Source organism: Corvus hawaiiensis, chromosome 3, assembly GCF_020740725.1.
Source record: "Corvus hawaiiensis isolate bCorHaw1 chromosome 3, bCorHaw1.pri.cur, whole genome shotgun sequence".
NCBI classification, from domain to species: Eukaryota; Metazoa; Chordata; class Aves; order Passeriformes; family Corvidae; genus Corvus; species Corvus hawaiiensis.
Genome location: NC_063215.1, coordinates 38,561,449 through 38,587,693, shown reverse-complemented (window position 1 = coordinate 38,587,693; position 26,245 = coordinate 38,561,449). Strand labels below are relative to the sequence as shown.

Sequence of the window (26,245 nt, the reverse complement as noted above, 5' to 3'; positions counted from 1 at the left end):
GTTTTATATAGCAATTGTCCTCTCTGCTTTTGTGGGTAAATTTTTTAGCACTAAAATATTGAGCTGCAACACTGTGCTTCATTGTTAGACTCCCTGACCTTTGCCTCTAGTTGGAAAGGGGGCAGGAAATCTTTGTTTCCTAAAAGCTGCCTGAAGTCACAGAAGAAAGCAGTATCCCTTCTGCTAGCAACATATGAAATGACCTCTTGGTGCAAACAGAAATAACTGCAGCCACATGAAAGCCATGCAGAGGCTTGGTTGTGGGAAGTCAGTGATGATAGGAAGCAAATTAACAACAGGGAACTGGATGGTAATGTTGGTTGTCAGATATGTAAGCTCATAGGTTGCAACAGTTCTGCTTATCAGGATCTGCAACCCTTCTCTTCCCAGTGCAAGGGTGAGCCATGGAGCAGTTCTATCCTCACTGCTTCAGTGGAAAGACCCAGTTGTGAGCAAAAGAAAGGTGATCTTACAGGGAAGGGAAATCAAAATTGTTGCCTCTTTCCAGCTCTTGGATTGTGTAAGAGAACAAAAAGCAATCCAGAATGGTGAAGACAAAACATCTCAGCCTCTCTTGCCAGTTGGAGAACTGCTAATAATGTTTATAGTCCTGGAACAAAAGACAACAAAACAAGTTACTTAAGAAAAGAATCCATCACTCTGACAAAAATAGAGCTTTCAGCTAGTTTTTTGTCTGAGCCTGTGTTTCTTCAACCAATCAATCCTGTTACTGAATAAAACTCTGGAAATAAACTTAACAAGATTAATGTCTGTAACTATTTGTAAAACCTATGTGTTACACAGTCTCCTTAAATGAGATTATGTCATGTTTATAATAGTTACTCATATTTTGTCCCCAGTCTGGTCTAAAATTGAATAGTTTTCATTAATTTTTCTTGCTTGTTTAATTTCATGCTTAAACCAATAAGTTGCAAATCCGCATGACTGCCCACTTATTGTTACACTCGGAATAATTGCACTGAGTCACTGTGCATGGACTCAGATTGCCATAGGGTGTTAATACTTGATACTTAACCCAAGCATGTTTATCTGAGAGCTGGCTCATCAGTCTGTGGAATGCAATGTTTAGTACATGAAGTTCAGCCTAGAATTATTGCAGTTAGGAGATGTAGCCTGTGATCATTAATAATGCCTAGAATTAGTGCTGGTATTTTCAGGGGTGTTAGGGAAATTAGCTGCTAAGTGTGGGAAAATAAATGCAGGGAAAATTAGTGTTAGGCTTTGAGAAAAAGGGGTTTATATGCATTTAATATGGTCTTCCTAAAAGCTTCTTTTTCCTGCCTGTGTTTTTTTTTTTTTTTTAATCCATGTAGGTAACTGGTTTTTGTCTATGCTCTGTCTTGAATGTCTTGGTTACCCAGAGAATTTGGGGTTATACAAGCTAATAATCAATTCCCTTCCTAAATGAAAAGATTTTTTTTTTCATGTCCAAGTTTATTTCCAAGCCTTAGTCCAAATGTTTAGTTCCAAAACTGACGTATTTTTCCCTAGTGAAATTTTCCTCTGTGGCAGAATAAAGACCAGGGAAACTGGTATTTGAAATTCCATTTCACCTTCATTTATTTTGCTAATGTGTTTTCAGATAATTCAAATGCTGAGAAATTTAGTGGCAGCATCACCTGCTGGAGTGTGTTTTACAAAAGAAAAACAAATAATGAAGAGGGTTTAGGGTTTATTTGCACCTTCTGCTGAGGGGCTGTTCTCCAGTACTGAAAGAAGCAAGTGATGTTCTGCCAACTCTTGGCAGGCAGGTAAGAACAGGGAACCCTTCCCCGAGCAGATTCCATGCACCAGCAGGTAAGCAGCTGCTCGGCTGCTCTGTGGGGTATGGGCTGGGTAAAGCCTGCAGAGCTTCTCTTCCTTGAGCGGGGGGGATGATTGCATGTAGGACTTTGTCAGAACCAATACTTGGGTTTCAGCAGAAAAACATCTTTTTTTTTAAACTGCAGTGGGTCCCTAGTTCTTGCTTTTGGGATTACTAGCAAAGTGTCAGCAGCAGGCTGGATGTCATTTTTCGTGGTAGAAGCATCTGTTCAGTTCCTCAGACGGAGATAAAGCAAACTTTGGATTGGAAATCAGATGAGTTTGTCAGTCAGAATAACTGTATTGTGAAGCTCCAGGTGAGGAGTCAGACGGCACTTCATTCTTTGTAAAAACAGAGGAAAGATTTATATGATGTACCACTCTTTCACATTCGTAGTATTTAATGCCATTTAGGACAGTGGCTCCCGACCATGGTGGTTTTGTTAGCTGATTTCCTGTTACTGCAGTTACTTGAATATCCAAAGGAATTACTGTTATGCAGAGACCACTGCTGTCAGCTTAATACTTTGTGTTTCAGTTGGCATTTTTATGTTCATGTATGATAATTATAAATAATGTTTCTTTTAATTTTCCAGCATGTGTATTACAATAAGGACATAACGGGGGAATGGACTGGAGAGAACATAGTTTAAACTATTCTTTCATTTATATACCACTGTTTGATCTCTTGTTGATCGTCTGCTATCTATACAAAGAATGCTTTAGTAAACAATATTGATTTCATAGAGAATGTAGAGGAATTGTATTATGTGCACAAGAGAAGTTTGCATATTTTTTCCAACTGCATTATACTTTGCTTTAGATTTTAAGTACTTTGCATTATTCTTAACAGCAATAACAAATGGAGCATACTGAGGTATACACATACCATTTGTTCTTGGGAACCAGTGTAACATACACGGGTGTCAACTGCGTATCACTGTGGTTTTTAACCAATTTATGATAGTTTTGTTCTGATGCAAAGCCTTAAGTATGCTGGAACCAGGATTGCCGCCCACTTTAAATGTTGTTAGCAGATAGCATTTATTGCAGAGAATTGAAAATCTTAACATTATGAAGTGGTTGTAAGAGGCTTTTGTCTTTCTAAAGCAACTTTTATATTCCATCTGTGTAATATCTACCAGCATTGGTACTGGAAATAATTCTGTAACGTGTAATGTGGGTGTGGAGTTCTACCACGTTAATTAATTCCACTGAGGTCTTGGACCTCCTAGAAAAGTAGAGGCATCCCCTTTAACTGTCCAAGCAGGGTACAACTGACTGAACAGCAGAGTTCTCTCAAAGCTCTTGGTGACCATAGAATCCTCACTGATCCTCTGGATGGAGTCCAGGAAGCCCATCACTTCGAGGAACACATGTGTCAGATCATATGACCTTACATAATAACCACGCACGTGAGAAACCCAGAGGGTGGGTAATCCGTGGGATGTCCAGTGCGATGCTGGCAGTGGACTAGCAACTGCTTGTGCTGGAGAGGTTTGCAAGTGACTACCTTGTGGTTTCTTCAGCTTTCATTTGTCCTCCTGCTTTTCTCGTATAGCAGTTAGGCTGGAAGAATGGGAAGTACGGCTCGTGCAGTCCACTCAAATGTTTCTGGAGGAAGCTCATAGATTGTTCCTGTTGCCTCCAGTCAATTCTTTGGCTGAAATTAGCTTGAAGATTAGAGGAGAGGATACAGCCACAAACATGCACACACAAGCTTACAGAACAATGAACATACCCAGAGAAATTGCCCAGAGTAAATTTTTTGTGTGTCACGTAAACAAACAGATCATAAACATTCAGTACCTGCTTGTTAGGTTTGTTTGTTAGGTTACCCTGTGTTGCCTAAGAGCTTAAGTTAAAACGCTTACCAGTGGCGTGTTTGATCTTCAGGGATCTACTGATAGAAACAGGCTGAACCTCTTCACCCCTTCCTCTGTTTCTATATGTGTAAAATGGACACTACCTGCCTTCCCCGGGGCTTAGAGAGGATTATTTACTCCTTACAGCCAGCTTTGGAGAGGAGAAGCACTAAGCAGGGTGGTGTGACGTATGACTGCTCTGATGGAGATGGGGACAGAAAGGCACCAGGGTGCTCCTGGAGAGGGAGGAGCATCAGCCGGTGAGGACAGGGTCAGGAGAGTCCCTGCGTGGGTGCATGGGGGTGAAGGGAAGGCCACTAGTGGCCACAGGGATACCGGAGCTGCTTGAGGCTGGTTGGCCCTGCTGGGACATACACAGCCTGCTCTTTAAAGCAAGCAGAGTGAGACAGGCAGAGGCAAAATACCCACAGTGTTTTGGTGCTTACGAGCACAAACCTGTTGGATTTAATCAGCTTATGCAAAATGAACTGTACCTGGGACCTGCATGTGCTGGGCTTGCTGGGTGAGCTCAGGTTCTGGCATGGGTGTGTGCAGGTCCCTGCACCTTCCGTGGGCTGAGGGTTGCTGTCTTCAGACTCCATCACCCTGCCCCAGGCCTCCCCCAGAAAACCTACAAGGTCAGGAAAGCCTCATCACTTGTCATGATCCTGCACAAATTTGGTGTTTACCTGGAAAACCATGCTTGGGTTCTGCTTGACTAAGTCAAAACCTAATTCATGACAAGTTAACCTTATGTAGCAGAATTGGGAGAGAAAATGTTCACCTGGCTCTTCCTGCTCAGCTGAGCATGTTTCTTTCTTGTGAGCTCTGTGCCATTCCTGTTAGTCCTTGTTGCCTCTGTGTTCACAGAACCAATTAGGTTGGAAAAGACCTCTGAGACTGAGTCCAGCCTGTGACCAAACACCACCAAGCCATGGTACTAAGTGCTGCGTCCAAGTCTTTCCTTAAATGCCTTCAGGGATGGTGACTTCACCACCTCCCTGGGCAGCCCATTCCAATATCCGATTGCCCTTTCTGTGAAGAATTTCTTCAATCTCTGTAACCCAGACCTCCCCTGGCACAGTTTAAGACTATGTCCTCTAATCCTGTCACTGGTTGCCCGGGAGAAGAGACTGACCCCCACCTGGCTGCAATCTCCTTTCAGGCCATTGTGGAGAGTGATAAGGTCATCCCTCAGACTCCTTTTCTCCAAGCTAAGCAATTCAAGCTCTCTCAGCTCCTCCTCATAGGACTTGCACTCTAGACTCTTCATCAGCTTTGTTACCCTTCTCTGGACCTGCTTTTGCACCTCAGTGTCTGTCTTGTCGTGAGGGTCCCAGAACTGGACACAGCACTCAAGCTGTGGCCTCACCGGTGCCAAGCATAGGGGAACTCTGTTGAAGGGATGCAACCCCATGCTGTTTGCTCTCCTCATCAGTAGCTTCCCCATCATCTGCTGAAGGGTCCTGGTGGCTTTCACCCCCCTGCCATGACTGGTTCTCCTTCCTGCCTATTCCCTTCAGCCTCCTTGGGGATTTAACTCCATGTAGTTGGTCTGGATAATCCCCAACAGATAAAGCAGTGTCTGAAACTGGGGTACAGTGAGCTCCCACACTCTGCAGAACAAAGGGATGCCCAAGTGCATTCCTGCCTTCCAGAGGACTTCAGATCTGTACACTAAAAATCAGCTGGCTTCTCACATTAACTTTTTGGTGGTGGTTTTTTTTAATGCTCCTCATCCCTCCCAAGCAGACAAAAGGCTGTAATATTAGAAGAAAATTTTATAAATCCAGGGAGAACACACTTCTCCTTGTACAAATTAATGGTCTGTAATAACTACTGTGTAGGAATTGATTTTCTGCAGGTAACAACTTCATGGTCTTGATATGATAAGGTAATAGAATTGTGCATTTTGTGTGTAACCCCTGCAGTATTTCAGGGCTGTGATAGAAACAGCCTTTATCGTGCAAGAATAACAATTGCATTCCAACATTTTTAGGTTTCAACATCAAACACAAGAGCAACAAAACAAAAAATCTGAAATTCATTAGCCATTTTCATCTGAGTTTGCCAGGCCCCATGCTGTAAGTGTGGTGGTACTTCAAAGACCATGACAGCTCAGTTTAAAAAAAAATTAAATAATGTCATCCTCTTGAAATATTAGCATAGCAGAAAAGCAAAGGAAAAGCCTCTCTTGGCATCTGCATCTGTGATGGGTGGATGATTCCTTTGTCATCTTGAAGTTCTACCTAAACTTGTGACAGAAAACCCTGGCACTTCATTATCATTAGGCTTCTTGCTGTCTTTTTTTTGGAGCAGTTGGCAGGCTCCTTACTTTCCCCATGAAACAGGGAACCTCCAGCTCACAGAGATCCTGGAAGAATGCGCAAGGAGCTGCATAGGGGCAGAGAGGAGCTGTGAGGTGCGATTCTGTTGTAAATGGGCTCACTTAGGCCTGGGGGCTTGTTGCAGCAAGAAGTAGGGCTTGGATGGCAGGTGGAGTTGGTTCCTGATACAGAGGATCACCACTGTGATTCTAGACAAGCGATGCCCTTAGAGTGCTTACTATGCCCTTCTCTGTGTCGGCTGAAAAAAAGGGTGGAGCATGTAGACAGAACTGCTGGTTTGCCTGGCTGCATGCAAGTCTCGTACTCATTGAAGTAAAAGATGGTTTCTAGAGCCTACATAAAATCCACCCATATGCCTGGGTCCCTCTTCTGTGCCTTGGACGAACTAAACTTGTGGACACGGAGTTAGGTCTGAACTCTGGCTAAGCATTTGTATGTTTAAAGCTGCTGGCAGCCTGAGAGGATGGTCCTGGTCTGTGGAGAGAGGGAAACTGCACTGTGATATCCTGTTTTGAGGGAAGCCATTGGAGAGCGTGACCTCAGGAGGTGCCAGAAGAGACACCAGTGTTGATACCTACTTGGGTCAAGACAGACCTAGAGGGTGAAGTTGGCTTCCCAGGGCAGCAAGAGTGGGCATGGATCAGGTGCTGTGATTCTCCTGGTTGCACAGGTTGTGGTTCTCCTGGTTTTACCCAGAGCTGTTTCTTCAGAGGAGTAGGACTTACCAAAGCCATAAGTACCAGCTGGGCTGGTAGCAAGCAGGTGCTGTTGACACACGAGCAGGGCTGCAGGGCTGTTACCTCCTCTCCTGGTGGGGAGGGTGATGCGCTTGTGCCCCATCCCTCCCTGCTTATGTTATCAGCACTGCAGTCCTGCAGCCAGCTCTTCTCAGTGTGGCATTACAAGTCTCCTCTGTTTTTATGGCCACATTTGAAATATCTCATTGCTTATTATGCAAAGCATCTGCTTTTCATCACTACATCTTTTTGTGTGAATGTTGTATTGAGTCTTCAGTATGTATTTAATATTTCTTGAATGTTACATGTTAATTGCTTCCAATTTTCTATTGCTTCATCTTTTGGCCACTTCAGCGTAAATTATTGTTATAGCTGCCCTTTTGTGAAATGTGCAATGCCTGTTCCTATTTTTCTTGTCAATTTCATTTAAATACTTGGCATTTTAAATAAACCTTCTTGCCTTATATATTTTGTTTAGAACAACAGATTCCCACTGAATCAAAGATGGGAATTTATTTAGTTAATAGGGAGGCTGTGTTGCATTACTGATTGTAAAACAGACTGTTGTAGCCTACAGCATTAAACTGAGAATGGTGCATTTTTTGAAAATTGAAGTTTGTATTTTGATTCTTTTTTATATATCAGGTTCTCAAAAAATTTTATTACTGCTCTTCACGCAGAATTTCACCACAGCAAATGACATGTGCTATTCCCCTAGATCTTAGCCTTTGTATAGGGAAAAGGGTAGAGAATCATCTTCATATTCTTGTTGTATGAAAATGTTCTCCTTCAAAAGGCTAATGAGAGAAACTGGACCTCAGCAAGAAAAATGCATCAAGGTGATGTGTCCCTGACTCTGAAGTTTGTGTGGTGCTTTCTTCAGTGGCACGGGGGAGCTGCTGGAGTCCTTCTGAAACACTGCTGAGTGTCCTCATCCCAAAGACAACTCCTGAGGGATGTAGGGGACAGAGCAAAGTTTGGAAGTTGCAGGGGACTGTGAGAAGGGAGCGGCCAGCAAAGAAACCTGCATAGATGGTGATAAGTTTTATCTCAGCCCACTTACAAAAGCTTGAATTCCCCTTGGATCTGTTGGTGACAGAGTGACAGCTCTTCTGAGCGTGTCCTTTCCCTCTGGAAAGTGAAGGATGGAAAACTTCTTCCTAGGATGTGTGGGAGCTAGTAGACCAGATGAAATGAAGGGTGACAGGAAGGGTCCCTGCTGCAGTGTTAGGGTATTTTATTTAATAAGACAACTGTGCTAGGACTGAGAGGTGCTGATGCTTCCCCACAGTCTCAGATCACTTCTTTCCTGGCTGGCTGGCTGTGCAAATCCAGGTCCTGCTGTTTGCCCTGTACAGAAAGTATTTGGTGTAAAGGGGATGTACACACAAAGACTGGTGTGAGGAAATGCAAGATCTCCCAGAGATAGCACGGAATAGTTTCTTAATGGGGTTGTGGTACAGTATGTTGTAATGGACCTTCAGAAAAGTATGAAAAGTATTTGCCTTGGTGTCTTAATACCCTCTCCAGAGCGGGGAGTGGTCTCCTGCCTGTGCGCAGCTGTTCTGGGCTGGAGCCTCAGGCTCCACTGTGGTGAGCAGCTCCTCTGCATCCTGCACTCATCACTTCCACTCTTGAGATTTTGTATTTAATAACAAGGCCACTCACAGGCTGGGATTTGACACTGTCTTTTGTAAATGAGTGTTTTGAAAGGAAACCAGTGGACTTTGCTGGATGCCCATGAGTTGGTCCAGGTGCTTGTTTCTAATGCAGTGAGTAGCTCATTCATGGGCATAACCCAAAGAGGATGTAATTGGCTGTATCTTTTTTTTTTTAACTGAAAAAAGTATTTTTGTAAGTTATTTTAAAATGGCATTAAGTTAAAAAAAAAAATCAAGCAGGTGCCATGCTGAAACATGTAGTGCTTTTACAGTTTCACAGCATATCTGTTTTCTTCCTTTGTGTTATTGTTCCCCACAAAAGCAAGTGAATTGAACACACCAAGCAAATGACTGATCATAATAACCTTTAAGGTGCTGGATTATTCCTCAGGTTTATGCTGTTTTGGGATGCCTGTTGGTTGCATGCTGACTGTGAAAGAGTTCGTTTATCTTAATAGTCGCAAAACAAAGAAGCACAGGATCAAAAGAATGGGTTACTGTTGAGATGTTATAACCCAGAAATAAAAAATAAATATGCTAAAAATGCCTTCCATTTCTTCATAAAATAAATTAAAACAGTGTTAAACAAGCATCCAGTTATTTTTAGAAATTTCTAGAAAGCTTAGAATGCAAGGACATGTGTGACAGCTACCAGGCCACTGCAAGACCACATGGAAACATTTAATTAAGAGACCGTTTTCATTTCAGATTATAAGATATTATTTAAAACCAATTTCAGCTTGTTTTTAAAATCAGTTATTTTCATCCACTAACCTCTAAACACTGCCTATTTCTGCTTTGTCTGCTCTGCAGGCACTGAGTCTGGGAGAAGGCGAGAGGGGCACTGAAGCTGTGGGTATGTGCCCTGTGCTGCCGTGGCACTATGCACCAGATGGTCCCACCCTGCAGCTCACTTGCTGCTTATTCCCTTTGGTTTCCCAAGACTTACTAAATTTTTTCTTCTATAAATCATGAGTTTCCTTTCCTAGGAATTAATCATTTCACTTATTTTTTGGTTCTATATTTAGTCCTTCCCATTCATCAAGTCTCTCACACGTTAATCTTCCAATATTGGAAGAGATGCATGTATTTCTGTGCCAGTTCAGATCCCTGTCCATATACCCCAATTTCCTCTCTTTGTTTGGGTGACCAGGAACAAGATGCTCCAGACGAAGGAGCAGTACTCCTGCCCCACCTCGAATGGCAAATACAACATCCTGACAGCCTGTGGTATTTTCATCCCTTAGTTATTGGGTCAAGACTGGAGAGACATGAGATGTTTGTGTTCTTTTCCATGTCTTGCTGAGATGAGAAACTCATGTCCATTCTCTTTTTTAATCCAGATGGGCTTTTGTCCTGCCTGGTATAAAGAGAAATGAATTACTTTTGGGTAAATTGCATGTTGTATAGAGCATTTTTTTCACATACTGAATTTTTATTTGGGTGAAATTTATTTTCTTCTTGAGTTACAAGAAGCGCAATCTCCTGGTTTATCATCCCAGTTTATTTTCTAAAACATGTATTTTGAGCAGACCAAATGAAGCATGCTCTCCAGAACCGGAGCACACCTTCCTGCCTCTCAACAGCACTAGGGCATAGGTTTTGCTGTCTCCCCTTTTTTGGATCATGCATTGCTGGAATGCCCCTTTTTGGAGCCCTGGTATGGGCTGGCCAGGCACTGGTCCTGTGCTGTCCTGCCACCACAGGAGGGCAACCCATGCCACCCCTGGTGGCACCACAAACTGCTGCTTAAATTGGAGAGGTGTTTGTCAAATGACTTAAAGGCCACCACCGTGTGGATGCATTTCTTGTTTGTTTTTTGGGGTTTTTTTGGGGGGATTTTTGACAAAACAAGGTAGAGATATCTATCAGCTGAGTGGCCTTCTTGAATGGAGGTAGGACAAGGGGTAATGGCTTTAAACTGAAAGAGGATGGGTTTAGATTAGATATTGGGAAGAAATTCTTTCCTATGAGGGTGGTGAGGCACTGGAGCAGGTTGCCCAGAGAAGCTGTGGATGCCCCATTCCTGGAAATAGTCAAGGCCAGGTTGGATAGGGCTTTGAGCAACCTGGTCTAGTGAAAAGTGTCCATAGCAGGGGACTTGGAACTAGGTGATCTTTAAGGTTTCTTCCAACCCCAGCCATTCTATGATCTCTGAATAAGAGCTCTTTTGTTCCAAGATGCACCTGCAGCATCTATGTAGATTGCTTTATTTTACTTATATCTATGAATTCTACAGAAAACTTTATAAAAGTCACATCAGGTCTTTTAAGTGATTCTCCCAACCAGCCCCTGGCTTAAAAACACTTCATGGAAAGGATGAGGGGGCGTGCTGAGGTGTTGACATGTGCAGCATGAGTTGGGAAGACCTGAGGCTCCTGTGTCCAGTGGAGTAGGGCTTCCTATGGTACAAACCTGGCCTGTAGAGCCTACAAGAGAGTGTGACAAGGGGGTTTATAGCTCTGGAGTTGAATGCATGCATGCAATGCCTTATTTTTGGCAACGTGTCCTGCCAGCATCTCTTATTGTTCCATGACTTACTCAGACATGTGAATAACTTCCCACTTCTCAACTGCAGGTTGACAGTGGTGCCCTTTGTGGACTTGAGTGAACTCCTTTAGAGTACATAGTGTTGCTCTACCTTCAGTGTGTGTACAAAACTGCTCAGATAAAATAAATTCATTGTACCTCACTGCAGCTGTCAGTTAAAGGAAGTTGTGCATTTTTCCCTTCAGTTTTGGGATAATTTTTCTTCAGCCTTTCCTTCTTTGAAAGTCCTATAGCATGCTACTTTTTAGATCAATCTCTTTCTTTACAGAGGAAAAATCACTTTCTGATTATTTGTGTTCAGAATTATGCAAAGGAGCTGCTGAACATAAACATGCAACTGTAAGTGCCATAGAAATGTACTCTACAAAGATTCCACTGTTAACCGCACCAAAGAAAACAAAAATGCAAGGTTATTCAAATCGATGTCACGTGCAGGAAGTGACATTTAAATTCTTACTCATTTAAAATTAAGCCATCTTACCATTTTCCTCTTCTGAAGTGTTGAAGATTTTCCATTAGTTAAAGGGTTGCCTTGCAGGCCTTCAAGAATAAGTTTTTCCATTATTTTTTTTAAAGGCTTGAGCTGCAGGGTTTTTAAAAATGATAGCATGCATGCAAGTGTGAGAACTGTGTACATTTAATTGGCTATTTGAGAAGCTGTGCTAGAAGACTGACCTCAGAAGCATTAGGAAATGGCAGTTCCACTGCTTATATTTACACTTCATAAAAAGTATTGTTTAATTCTTGGAAGAAGAGGGTGTTTCAGTCTTGCTCAGTTTTTGTCTTTGTTCTGGTTTGCTTTGCTTTTGTTGGTGTTTTTCCTTGTCCACTTCAGTGCTGGAATAAAGTACTGAAACAACTCTGTGGTTTATGGCTTTTACTCCGAAGTTTTTCATTTTTTCATTGTGTTGAGCCTTCTGTAAACAGATTTTCTTGAATCCAAACAAAAAGCTAGGGTTGCAATGTGGAGCCTTTTTTGCCTGCGAAATCATCAGGGTCAAAATCACTTGCATTCATCCAGTCCCAGGGGCAGTGGGCTTGGGCTTGCCCAAGTGTTGACCTTCCCCACTGCTCCTGGCTGAGCTCCTGCCTGGATGGTATCCTGAGCTGTCGGTCCCCTCCACCATTCAAGTTGTCTAAACAAGAGTGCTCTTCTTACTTTTTAAAGGAGTGTTGCTGGAGGAAGCATCTTTCCTTCCTCTTTGTTGCAATTGCTGATCCTTTTGCCCACAGGTTGCACTGTGTTGAACGCAACTGTTGATGCTCTTCCGAAGCATGAAAGGACAATGCATTTGTTTTGTTTCTCAGGTATCTGCCTGAAATATTTGATACTGTTGAAATATCGAGATGTTATCTCAATCACTTTTGTACTTGAGCATTTCTCCGTTGCTAAGATTGAAAACAAAACCACCAAATCTGAAGTATGAACTGTGTTTCTAAAGAAGTATAAAATTTAATATACTTTTAGCTGGTAACACAAGTGCTAACTGGTGTAATTTTTATAATTACTGTTGAATCTTGTTTATTAGATTATGTGTGTGTTCCTTGTATCTACCGTTTATCCACAACATTGAGGAAAAACATGTCTTCATTTCCTGTATATTATTCTGTCAGCCAGAAGTGTTTCCTATTGGAAGATGTTAAAATACAGTGTATCAAGGAGAAAATAAATTAAAAGATACTCTGTTAATAAAAAGGGGGGAAAAAAAGCTAAAATCCTGTTAAATAATTAAGATGCTTTGGGCTTTATCAGGATTGACAGTGTTCTTGCCATAATATACATATGCAAAAACTGTAAGAAGTTTAATATTTTATAGCAAGGATAACTCCAAACCCTAAATCTACTGACTTGTTTCTATGGTAACAAATATTGAAATATGTCTAGCCAACACTGTAGGTTCCCCCTATTTAATTTCTGTCTATGGGTTCCAGGAATTTGTTAAGGCTGTAGAATCCTTTTAAAATTGGTACATTCTGTGGTAAAATTCCCTAGGATTAATGTTGAACACAACTCTAAATTTTAACATAAACATTTCTTTGAAAGAGATTTCTTAGCAAGTGAGGGATTAGAGTTTTATTCTAAGACTGTATGTGCATTGATCTGGTATTTTTGTTCTTCATTGGCAAGTTGAATTTTTTTTTTTTCCTGTGCATGACTATACTGAAAAAATGGAGTTTCAGTCTATGGATTCTGATGAAAATATTGATGTCTGCTTAACTGGATGAGTCTGGCTGGAAGACAATTATGGCATGAAGTCAGCACCTGCAGGCTTTGGTTTAGTGGTCAGAACTTCTTGGCCAGGGCTACTTTTTAGGGATCCTGTCCGACTCTTAAGATAAAAATGATGATTTACAGGGAGCTTCAATCTTTATTTCAATTAGTTGCACTTAACTTTTTTCTAAGTGTCTGTTTGACATCTTCTGGTCATTTTTCTTTTGAGGGCAGCCCAGCAGTGTTGGGAAGTAATCTGAAGTGTTGGCTGTGAGATTCCATTTCCCCAGTGGTAACTGAAACCACAAGCACCTAGTCCCAGCTGTAAGAGGAAAATTTTGAAACTTTGAAGTGAAACATCAGGTTGATGCAATATTTTGCATCTGGTTGACTAGCCAGAGTTAGATGCAGCTGGAAGCATAAAGACTTCCTCCCTCAGCCTACAGGGACTCTGGTTTCTGCTGGCATGTAGTAAAGATAATGAGGCAGCAGAAAAAAAATTTCAGAAACTGGGATTTGCGCTTAACAGCTGTGTTTCAGGAGCCTTGGTTATGGACTAAATGCATGTTTTCTCATAGGGCTAGTAGCATCCAACCTTTTTTCCCTCAAAGAGACTTATAGCAGGGGACTTGGAAATCAGACCCAGCAACCTTAACTGATGCCTCACAGGGCAAGGAGGTGCAGCTGGCAGTGAGTGAAGTACTCAATAAAAGCAGAAGGTGGTGTTCAGAAAAAGTGCAATTCATTCATTCATATCTGTCTGGAGCAACAAGGAAGAAAGTGGGCTATTTATTGGGCAAAGGATTATCTCCACAGTCCTGTGTGAAAAGGAATGATTTCAGTGTGAGCCTGAGGCAGTGATTCCCTCCTAGTGCTGGAGGAGCTGACAATTCTGCTTACACCTCAGGCAGAGCCAGGCTGAAAGAAGGGGAGAGTGTATGTTCACAAGGGAACATGAAAAGAAAACAACAGATATCAATGCTATTTAACTGTATTGTGAGAAAAATATCCTGTCACCTCACAAGCCCTAGGTAAATATCCAAAACCTCTTTTTATTACAGTAAACAATATGTAGAAAAAGAATTGAGGCAGTGTTCATGAAGAGCTTGCTTTAGGTTGGATATGGGAGGCTCGAGAGATGTTCCTGTGGGATCATTCAGGGTTCACAGTGGCAGGCACAGTCCCACCACCACTGCTGGGACTGAAGCCCCTTCGCAGCAGGCAGCTCCAGTGACCTGACCAGTGCCCTGCATGCCTCCCTACACACAACACACTCACACAGTCCAACGAGGTTTCCTTACTAACTCAGCACCAGGTTTCCCCAGACATCTGGATCTTTAAAGCAGTTTAATCATGGTGCAGTAACATAGAAACAGGAGCCCCACAGAAACAAAGGAAACCCTGGGCTTTCTTACACTTCCAGTCTATGTGCAAGATAGTCTAGAGTCTTCCTGCTGATTCACTGGCTCCTGCTGTGTCTCTGAGTGCCAGTGACCTGGCTGGCACCACTGGTCCCTGTGCCTTCTGTTGTACAAGGGGTCAACAGCACCAGTTTGTGGCCTCTTGCCTGGTGCTCCTGCTACCCAGGGCACAGCCTGCAGCTTTCAGACTGAGCTACCTGCACTGAATGTACTCCTTAGCAATCCCAGCTGTCATCTTGCTTCACTTTGGTGTGTATTTATCTGACCCTGGCCTGAGATACTCCTTTTTCCGCCGTGTGTGTCCTGTGATGTTCTTTGAACTAGCATGGGCTGTGGAAATAGGAGCTGCAGAGTCACCAACAAAAAATGTTATCAGCCTCCCTATGTCATCAGTGAGTTGTATCACTGTGCTGTCTGAAAGCTCTCGAGAGTGTGTGCTTTTGTGGTACCCAAAGTCCCTGGGGTTTCTCGTACTGGGAAGTGTTATGGCCGTTGTGGGAGTTTTGCCTTCATGCACCCCTACACCTTGCAGTCAAGAACAGTGATGTCCACTCTCATCAGTATTTTGAACTCTCCAGGCTTTCTCCCAAGTCTGTGGAAAGACTTTTGATCTCTGCAATGGGCTTTACCCAAGGGGCCAATTTAAGTGATAGATGCATATTCCTGTTACTCTGAAATGATGCTTTTCTGCAGGGCTGCCTTTTTTTTTTTCTTCCTCTTTTCCTTTTGTTTTAATGATGAAGTTTCCCTTTTATTGAAATAGAAAAGAAAACAACCTCCAATCTTTTAACGACAAGGTGAAACTTGTCTTTTCAGGATGTGAAGTCTCCATATGTATTTGTAGAGTGCAGTGAGGGTTGTGGCTGAGGTGAAAGCCTTTTTAATTTGCTTTTTTTAATATCCAAACACAAATTCAGAAGAAAATTTTCTAAAGGAAACTGACTCAATACTTGCTAGAAACAAATGAAAAAAATTTGCTCTTTGATTTCTTGGGTTAAGTGTGGTGCTTGGCAAAACCATGGATATGCTCCAGCCCCAACTTTTTTGTGTAGGTAACAAAATGATTCTGTTTTGAGGCCTTTTTCACATCACAGTGATGGACTTGTTAAATTTATTTTCAGGAAAAGAGAGTAGGATTATACATGTGCATGAAGGCTGTGAATACTCCCATTGCATTAGGCTTGTAATCTTCCACAGGCAGAACAAGCCTGCTCCCTGTAGTAAGGCCAGTTGGTAACTTTCAGGAAGCTTTCATGATGGACAAATGTGTCCACACCAGTTTTTCCTTACTTTAAAACATCTGGTATATATCAGGGTCCTACTCACCCTTTCTGACTCTTGGAGCTGTGAAATGAAAAAGTAACTTGTATTCTTCTGTGACCGATTTACATGTTTTCATATGGTCTCTGTGCAATCAGACACATCAAAATATGCTTTGACTTGCTCCTACAGTTTGAAAAAATACTGTACTGATGAACTGTGTAGTAAAATCCTGCGGAGAGTGAGCACGAGTTGAGGGGAAGCACACGTGTGGTAAGATGCCAGTGGTTGTATGGACTGCTCAGCACAAGGCAGAGATTAGCCTTCACAGTGTTCATGCAGAACAGGTAGTCAATGTTCTTTTGCAGACCTAATGCTAGCATTTCCTCTAACATAAGCATGCCTAGAAAGATGCATACCAGATGATTAAAAAAAAAAATAGGCAGCGTGAGTACATGCAGAGAATACCTGCTTTGTTACGGGAGCATGTGTTTCCTGCAGGAGAGGAGAAACAAGGATTTGTAGAACTGTATGTCTTTTTAAATGTCTGTGAGTGCTTAGTGCTTTCCTGATAGTGTGGGTAGTTGGATTTTTTCTGATAGGTTATTTGGAGGCCTACAGTTTGGAACAGAAGGTGGATGGTAAAACTCCATAAGGCCTTTTATGTGATATTCACAACAATAATTTTACCAAGAGTGTCTCCCTGCTCCATTTCCCAGATGATTAAAAATTCAGTTTCTTATTTTTGCATGCTCTGGAGGCAAAATTTTGAGAGGTCAGGGGTGACTCTGTTGCAGCTCCTTTTCTGTCCTCAATTCCCTAGCCTTATGGTGAAGTGTTTTTAACTGTAGTTGGTTCTGCCGTAGTGGTTAAAGACAGAAAATGTTTAGCTTAACCCTGAGGCAGCTCCAACTTTGTGCTGGATTAATTAAAAAGTAGTTCTGTGCCTTCTGCAACAACAGTGTTTGAGAGGAGAATGGAGGAAGGAGTGCTGTGCACTGGGGGCAGGAGGGCTCATCATGCCAGCCAGGATCCCTGGTGTCTGCCAGAGATCCTGGCACTTAAGGGCAGTGTGTATTTTCTCCCAGGTCTGCCACAGCTCCTGGAGCTGAATTTTGCTTGCAATGGTCTGTTTGTAAGGGAGCTGTTCCACTGTCCCAGTGGTTTTTTTCTTTTTAAAGTTGTTTCAACAATCCCCTTTTCCATCCTGGGGGGGAGAAGAAAATAGCCCTTTGGAAGAGGGGCTAGGTAACCAAGTTCTGTGCTTATCCTCCATGTTATGTACTTTGTGCAAGTTAAAAGGCTTGTTCTGCCTTTCATCTTGTGTGCTGTTTTCTGCAGATATTTCCTAACTTCTCCCATGACGTTTTTGCCTGGTTCTTCAGAAGATTGTATGGACTGAAAGAGACTATTGTTTCCACAAGAGTGCAGGCATGTGCACATTGGCTAATCTGGTTGGTACAGGATTTCAGGAGTGGGTGTTGAACTGAGGAACAGGGTTGGGATGTGTGCGCCTAGAATTCTTGTGAACAGCATGCTCTCCTATTCTGTAAATAATATCACATTTCACTTTCTAGGTTTACCATTCATGTTTCTCCAAAAGTTGAACTCCCGTACCATGAGATGTAAACAAGGAAACGGCATACAGGAAGGTTGCAAAAGTTTTGGTTAGCAGGGATTAGAAAGCTGATCTGGTTTTCAGTCCTGCACCTGGATAAGTGTCAGCTACTTGATTGTGTGGAGACTCAGAATGTTTGTTTTTCATAAACATCATATGTTTAGAATGTTGTCTTTCTGGTGTTTTTCTTCCCCAGTTTTGAAGTACAAGATAGGCAAATGAATACATTTTAGCCTGGTGTTTAGGAGGAGGCAGACTTTGGCAGTCGAGGTGCATTTGCCAGCTCTTGAGAAACTGCAATCTGAACCTTGCATTTGCAGAAAACTCCTTCTGCAAAGCACTTTGGATACAAGACACCAGGCGATATTCGTTGGGGTTTTGTTCCATTTGGATGATATCACCAGGGAGCAAGGAAACCCCCAGTTGTTGTTTTTGTTTATAACCAGCATCTTGTCAAATGAAACCTTGCCACATACTTGTTTCCCCTTTTGGGAACATTACCTAAAAGATGATGGTGCTGGGATAACTCCAGCTTCCTGGTGGTGACCCAGATCTCTGCTGGCAATGAGATCTCTATCTCCGCTGGGCACGGAGCGAGAACAGCAGTTGTGTTTTCGGCTGCTGATTCGCGGGCATGTTCCCATACAGTGTTTCCAGGCTCCTCAGAGCGCCTTGGCTATTGCTGCTGACGTGCCCTTGTCTGGCGGCAAAAGGCGGGATTTCATTCCACTGTTTGGTTTCATGTAGGTCTCGTAAGAGGGTCTGAGGCAACTTTAGTGTTGTTAAATACTGCTTTTAGAGTATGAGACAGCATAAAAATCCTTGTAGGTTTGTTTGGGTTTTTTGCAGCAACAACACTGTATAACTGACAATTTGCTGCATCTTGACTTGATACAGTTTCCTTGCTTGGTCAGGAGTAGTTGCTGCTTGTAAAACACCTCCTTGGAACTAGAGGGTGCAAGCTGGGAAGACTGACACTTGCTGGTAGTTTAAGAATTTATGAGGATTTATTCTGTGGTTTGTTGATGGGATTTGGCTGGCTGAAATGCGTGTTGACGGATGCACAGGAATTCCCAGGTGTTGATAAAAGCACTTGGCAATAGTCAATCGAAGAGGATAGAGAAGAGAGATAGTGAAGTGAGGAGGACTCGAGGGGTAGTCTGGTTTCTTTCCATCTATGGGCTGTCATATTTAACAAAGAGCTGACAGCTTCACCCATAGTCTTGTGTGGTTTTAGCACCGCTAGACCAACCTGCTGAGTTGGCTATCCTTGAAGGGTTTTTCCAATGCTTCTGTTGGATGCAACATGGGTCAGCTTCCTTGCTTCACAGCCACCTCACTGTTTGCCCAAGTAGTGTTTCTGAAACTGCATGTCCTTTTCAGCAGCTCATGGTCACAGTATGGAGTACTGGAAGCAGTCTGTGAAGCTATCTTTTCCTGTCCAAGACTCCTTTTGTGTTAAAGTCCTTGCTGGCATAGCCAAGGATGTTTGAGACATATTTCTGCTGATGGTTTTCTGCTCTGCACTCCCGAGGATTGGATGTAGGGCAGTTTGGAGGGTTCCTCACAGTGGAACTCCCTATTTACAGTCAGTGAATTCATTAGAGCCCTGAATTATTTACCTTAAAGAATTCAAGTCCTGAATTATTTACCTTTAAGGTCTGTCTTCCTGTGCTGTGCATTTGGTTGACTGTAGACCTGTGTTCCGTTATATGCTATGAATGTCTAAGGTAGCTTAATATCCAAGGCAGTTTCAGCTATTTACTGTTAATTTTATTTTCATACACAAATACATTGCAACATTACAGCTGATCTTTAGGGTCCCTTCCAACCCAAAGCACTCTATGATTCTCTAAGTTCAGAGTGGTGCTCTGATATAAAATGGATTTCTGCAGATCTTGTAAATGCATAGACAGTTTTTGAGTATATCACACTCTTCTCTTCCTGCAAGTTGCCTGCCTACTGCCAGCAGTAGCTGCAAGCCCTGGGCAAACTCTCTATTCAGCATCTTGTTTTTTCCCTGCTGTCCTCTGTTTGGCCCAAATTTTTATTTATGGCACAGTACTCAAATCCTACTGAAGAAGTTTGTAATTTCTTCACGATCTTACTCTGTTTACCAGTGTCAGGCTTCAGGATTTGACAAATGATTTGGGAAGTGCCACTTCTCTTTACAGGAAGAGACTTAAAACAAGAGGACAAAGCATCCTGAGGATCTTACAGCCTTGCTGCTGAGATGTCTCTGTACTGTATAGTACTTTGTGCACTGGAAATAAAGTTCCCTTCTGCTGTGACTGTTCATTACTTTTAGTTGAGAGAAGCCAGGGTTTCAGGTTGGTTAGGAATTCACTGTTAATGGCCACTTGAGGGATACTGAGTTTAAATAACTGGTGTAGTGGTTCACTGGAGCTGCGTGGCAGCTCTCCAAGGCACAGCTCATGTGCCTGGATGCTGAGAGGGTGGCAGGGAGTATCAGGGTGGCTGCCATCCTTGCTGCCAACAGCTGTTAGAGTTGTCATGCACTCTTATCCTGAAGCCCTGATGCTCAGCTCAGGTATATCCCATGTGCCAAGAGTGATGGCAGCCACAGCAGGCAGCACTCACCTGCCACATTTGCCTCCCTTTTGAGGGATGAGTGCTTGAACTCATCCATGTTCTCTCTTGCAACATACCTGTGGTACACCAAAGATTTTTGCAGGAAGAAAATAAATGGCAGCATCCACTGGCATCATAGAATCTTGAATGTGATTCTTTGGCAGTGCTGCAGCTGCACAGCCACCATGCAGCCCTCCCTGTCTCACCCTAATTCTTGCTCTCTCCCCATCCTACCTCCAATTTTCTGTTCCCATTAAGTGAAATTTCTTGTTTTGACATGTTTTTCCATGCCGTCCCCTGGCCCAGATCTTGGCTGCTCTGTTTTGAGCATATGTGACTCCAGGCTGCAGGAGAGAGGTCACCTGGATCAGGAGACCCTCCTTGCTTGAGAGTTGGCCCTGCCCTGTGGTTGGCAGCAGATGCCAGAGGCAAAGGTCGCCTCTTTTCTCCTCCGCCCTGGACTAGACTGTGTTCTTTGCTTTATGTGGCATCAGGCTAAAACCAGGTTTAAACTCTGTTCCAGAGATTGCCAGAATTTGGTCTTTCCAGCCACTTTTTTGGGAATGTCTCAATCAGACATGACCATGACCAAAATCTTGTGACAAAACTTTCTGTCAGTCATCCATGTCAACAATGGACAGAGTGTGCCAAATGCCTGAGCCCTGAAACGCAGGAAGGCTATCGCAGCCATATTCCCCACCCTGTGCTGTGTGTCTTTCATTGTGTATGCCCTTGTGAAAGTAGGCAAGGGATCATGTGCACATGGTTGAGTTGCATCTCTTTAAGTAAAGGGGTTTGTTTTGTTTGCTTTCAAAGAAAGCAATGAAATACTGACACTAATGGCATTTCCAGTACTGAAAATCCAGTTTCCTTTACTTATGATGTGTCTTCTGGCTATTCAGGGAGGTTGGGGGTGGGGGGTTGAGGCTGTGTCTTCAGTTGGATTTCTATGGTATAGGCTTTTTTCTTCCTTATTTAAATGTAGAAATGTCTTCTATGAAGTGTATTGGCAGGAGAATTTGACACTAAAGCTTAAAGCTACTAATATGGGAAGCAAAGAGTAAACACAGACACTAAAAGACCCTTCTGAGAATTTTAAGTGGAATCACTACTTAAATAATGTTGTAGGTACAGAGTACGGGGAAACTTTATGATTAAGTAATCTACCATCAATGCAATTTTGCGAGTATTATTTTTACATCACTGCTGTGGTTATTAGTGGTATGTATTTGCTGTTGACACTGAAAGAAATTTAATTAGCTTTCTCTCCCTCCGTATTTCTGCTTTTGGTGGCACTGTCTGCTTGGCATTGGTCCTGGTGCTGCCAGGCAGGATGCCCTGGGAGGAGGGCAGAGGATGTGGGCATAGGAGAGCTGTGTTCTCCTGTGTAGCTCTACAAGTGATGGGCTGTGGTATCTCATCTGCCTTTTCAAACTGGCGTCTGTTGCTTCTATTTGATCAATGAGCGATTTTGGGGAAGCACTTTTTCTTGTTTAATGTTTTTATGAGATGAGGCAGAAAACAAAAGACCTGAATATCTACTGCGAAACTGCTGTAATGCAAATAATAGATAATGGCTTGCAGTTAATCAGTTTTCTCTTTTGTGTTGTTTTTCACACAGAGCAATGAGGCAAGAGAGAAGTTTTTAAAAACAGAAAAATGTGATTGCATAAACATCGTTGTTGGCAGGAGGACTCGGTGGATTCAGGTAATAATGTGACACCACTTTTTATTCTGCTTTAAAAACTGGCTGGGTTTCAGGCTGCCGGTGGCCCTTTGTCAGAGGCCGAGGAGTAGAGGAAGGTGACAAGGTATAACAAGACCCAGTAGCTGGCTGTTAATTCATTCAGACTAGATGAGAGGGTGTGGGTGTTCCCATAGTGCTGGTGGTTGGTGAATAGGGGAGTGATGCTGGGGCTGCAGTAGCTTCCTTCTTTATGTCAGGCTGGTGAATCTGAGACTGGGTTTTTTTGTTTTGTTGGGGTTTTTTTCATGGGTTTGTTTTTAAGCCTAGGAGATTATCTCCTTCAACCCATTACAGCTGCGTCGATGTAGGTGGGGAAGCTCCATGCCTGTTTCATGGAAGAAGGTCAGATGATTAGCTGTCCCTTCAGACTGCAGAACTCTGAATCTATGAATATTTCCCTTGAATTCCCCCTCTAAAAGGATTTCTGGATCAGAGCAGATCATTATCTGCTGAAAGACCCAGACATAGACCTTTAGAGAACTACTGCTGGTTGTTTTCTGTGTGAATGAAGACAATTTCTCATTGCATGGTTGTAGGAAACCTGGTGCGTGATGTTTGAGCATACTACTAATGTTTGCAACATATTATCTTAAAATAATGGACTTTAACATATTTACATCCTCTTTTTGTAGGAAAAGTAAATTGCTAGCTAAAATGCATCTCTTATGGTTTAAATCATTTTATTTATTTCCCTCACTGAAGGGGAGTGCAAAATGAAGGCAGGGGGAGTTTACAGTGCTAATTGCACTCCACATTTGTAATTGGGAGCAGATCCTATCCTCAAGCGTCTTAGGCAATCCTAGTGAAGTCATCAGGCTTTTCACAAGCATATGGTTTTCCCCACGCCTGTTTGATTCTAGGATAAGGGCCTACAGTGTGCTTTTTCGTTCACTGATTTCTCATATGGAGCAAGTTTGAAAAATATGCATCTTTTCCAACACAGACTCTTGGTTTCCAGCAACGGTTGAAGAGGTTCTGCAGTATTTTACTGAGAAACAGATCAGTGAAGCTCATTGCCTTAGACTGAGCTGTTTCTAACTGGCAAGCGCATTTTCTTCATTAGGTGCAAGGTGGAGAAAAAAGCAGTTGTGGCTTTGCATTGCTGTAGTCATGACCAAAAAGGATGTGAGGGGGTGTGGATTTGATATTTCCTAAAGCCAGCTTCTTTTTAGTATTAAATTGCATACTCCAGGAAGCTAGTTGCTGTATCAACATTGGTATAATGACACATTATTAAAAAAATCAATATCCAGTCATAGAAACAAGTCTTGGTGTAAGCAGTCGGGTGCTTACAGCTGTGATTTGTATGTATTTGCAAATGTAATGGGCTTTTTTTTTTCCCTCGTAGCACTGGTAACTTGGATAAACACTGTATGTGTGAGTCATTGCGGAGTATAAACTTATTTTAAAGGAGCAAGTGCTGGATTTGCTGAATATCCTATTGCTTGCATCCCTGAATACTTACTTGTAATGGGTCATGATTAATCTTAAATTGGCCAACCTGAGGGGAAAATTACTGCTGATGTCCCATAGGTACTTCAGAAACAAACGGAATGATGGAAGTGCTTTAAAAACATAAATAGTAATTAGAATTCACAAAATCATAAAGCAAACATATGGTACAAGGCCTTCTAAAATATAACACTTGAAAGCTTTTTTTATCATTTCAGAAAGAGCTTGTTTAGTTATCACAGGAAAAGTAAATATTTTCATTCCTTTTTCTTCAGCGCACTCTCATTCCATTCCTCTTTCTCCTTTTCTTTTTTTACTTCTTTTTTTTCTCCCCAGAGCCTTCTTATTTTGGTGGGACAGGGGACCAACACCTAATGTGCATAGAAAGCCCTACATGAGAGCAGGAGATAACACTGCTAATGGTCCTCCTGTTGTTAGGTACATTCCTGAGGTCCTTTTGCAATGTCGGCATGGAGTTGATGTAATCCAAACTGAACATTCCCTGTGCGCATGTGTGCGTGAGCGAGATGTGATGGTCACTGCAGCAGCTCCTGGACCACTCAAGAACACACTTATTTTTTAATGTGATACCCCAGACATTGGTGATGAGGGATGCAGTCCGTCTGTGTACACATGTGCAGCTCACGGAGGGCAGAACAACGCAGCATCCCTGCTCTTCTGGTGAACCTGTGGTGGGGTGGCTGTGGTCTCCACCGCCTCGAGCCATCAGTGGGACAGGGAGGCAAAGTTGCCGCTGGAAAGGCACGAAGGAGGAAGATGGGGAGCAGAGGAGTGGGGAGCCGGCTGGGGATCGGGGGCCACGGAGGAAGACACAGCTCCAGAGGGAAATACTCTGTGCTTTGCAGTTGCTTGTGTGGATAGAAACCAGATGGTGCGCTGGAACACCCGCTCGCTTGGGCGGCGGCGGAGCCAAACATATGGTTAATGGTTAGGAGAAAGAGCTTTTCGAGCCAGGGCTTTGCTGACTGCCTCGCATTACAGATTGTTGCAGTGTGTCATTACATTGCCAAGCTAAGTGCTTAATACCCGCTGCGGGCGCTGGGCAGGCATTTGCAGGAAGGATGCAGAGGCTCCCCGGTCAGGGTGGGAAGCTGACATCACGTACGGCCCCCTGCCACACCCCCCCACGCCCCCTTTCCCCTCTGGAAACCCTGTAAATCTCCCCATTTACAAGCCCAAATCCTACAGCAGGCAGTTTTCCTGTTCTGAGTGTCTTTAAACCATTTATTTCCAACAGGGTATAGTTGGTTTTGCCTTTTCTTGAGCCTTTTTTTTGGGGTCCTCAAGCAGCTGAATTCACTGAGGCTTGCAGCACCACGCTTACATGTCCGGCATCCGAAGTTCCTGCTCTGGGATCTTTGGGCGACACCAGACCCCATGTTATCTAAGGAACTGCTGAGCTCATTCATCTCCTTTTCACGGCCCGCTTCCTTTTATTTTTAGCCAAATCCGTCAGGCCTGACAGGCGGGTAATTTGAGCCAGAGAAAGGGCAAAGCTCCAGGTCCTTTCCACAAAGCAATTCTTCTCCTCCCTCCTGGGAAGGCTCCAAACTTGGCCTGCTCCAGGCAGATGGATTTGTTGAGTCATGTGAGATCATTTACACAAAAACACAGCGAGGCAGTGAAAAGGAAAAAAAAAAAGGGAAAGAAAAAAGAGAAAAAGGTGGGGGGGAAGGGGTGGGAGAGCGTGCACTGCCGGGGCTGCTGCGAGCGTAGGAAATGTGCTGCGAGGCAGCTAGACAGAGGAATGCAGCAGATTCATTCTTGTATAAGGTAATGTCTCGTTTACAGTACAGGGTGGAGCCAGCACGGAGGAGAAATCTCTCGAAAACAGATTACTCATTTAAAACAAAAATCCTCCTTAAAATAAATAATAATAATAAAAAATAATAATAGTAAAAAAACCAAAACAACAATGCAACCAGCAAGCAAGCGGCGCACACGGGCGCGCAACAAAGGCGGCGTTGTTGACAGCACTGGATTACAGTAGCGGTAAACTCCGGGCTGGGAGGTTGCTGGAAAATGAGTTTGCTCCGTGATGCAACTGGAGTTTGCTTTGTCTGGCTGCCAGTGCAAGTGGTGCGGGGGAGACCGGGAGCCCAGCGGCAGCAGGGCGAGCTTCCCTCCATCCAGGGATGGTTTCGGACAGTGGGGAGGGATGGAGGGAACGGTTAATAATCCTGGGCGGACAGACTGGGGGGGCATCATTAACAGTGACAACGAGGGGAGATATGCATGGAGGGGGTGGGAGAGAACCTCTTCTTGCTTTGGTTTTGAGCTGGTTGTGCATCATCTTCACTGCATCAAGGAGTAAATTGCGTTTGTTCAGTTGAATGTGAATTTTGTTTTCATTTGCAACCTGAGCTAACCTCAGCATGTTGGGTTTTGGTTTTTTAAGTGGGCGGTAAGAGAGAACATGAAACTTGGAGCTTTTCAGATCTTGTTACATCCTAGAGAATTAGGTTGGGTTAATTTATGCAGTGTTCTAACAAGATGCGTTCAAACCTTTAAATAGACTGTATTTAAGTATTGTTAATATAACTCCCAGTTACTCCGGTTTTCTTAGCAAGGCAGTATCTGAATGTTACTGTTTTGTCCCAGTGGTGATTAAAAATAAAGAATAAAAGTAGAAACTGGAACTGGAAATTGCTGGGAAACATGCACTAAAACAAGTCCAATGCAAAGTATTTCCTAAAATTCTCAGCAACTGTTGAGGAACTTGGGGGAGCATGTAAACAAGGGTTTGTATTTTAACATGACCCTCTCCCCTGCTGAGTAGTATCTTCTGCATTGCTGTCTCCACAGCAATGTCTGTTGAGGTGCTTTCCTCTGGGGAGGGTTTGTCTGGAGCCTGCCTCCCTCTAACTTGACCTTGTCTTTCCCTTTTTCTCCTCCTGCTTCTTTTTTTACACTTTTGTCTGAAAGACGGCTGGCTTT

At 43.1% G+C, this 26,245-nt stretch overlaps 1 protein-coding gene across 6 annotated transcripts in view; it reads left to right on the top strand.

Moving 5' to 3' along the window:
* Positions 1–26,245, top strand: part of BACH2 (BTB domain and CNC homolog 2) — a 188,173-nt gene that overhangs the window by 21,735 nt on the left and 140,193 nt on the right. For all 6 annotated transcript variants that reach the window (XM_048296920.1, XM_048296923.1, XM_048296917.1 and 3 more), the window contains exon 2: positions 21,710–21,796. The gene's annotated coding sequence lies outside the window, so the exon portion shown is untranslated. The remainder of the gene's footprint in view (positions 1–21,709; positions 21,797–26,245) is intronic.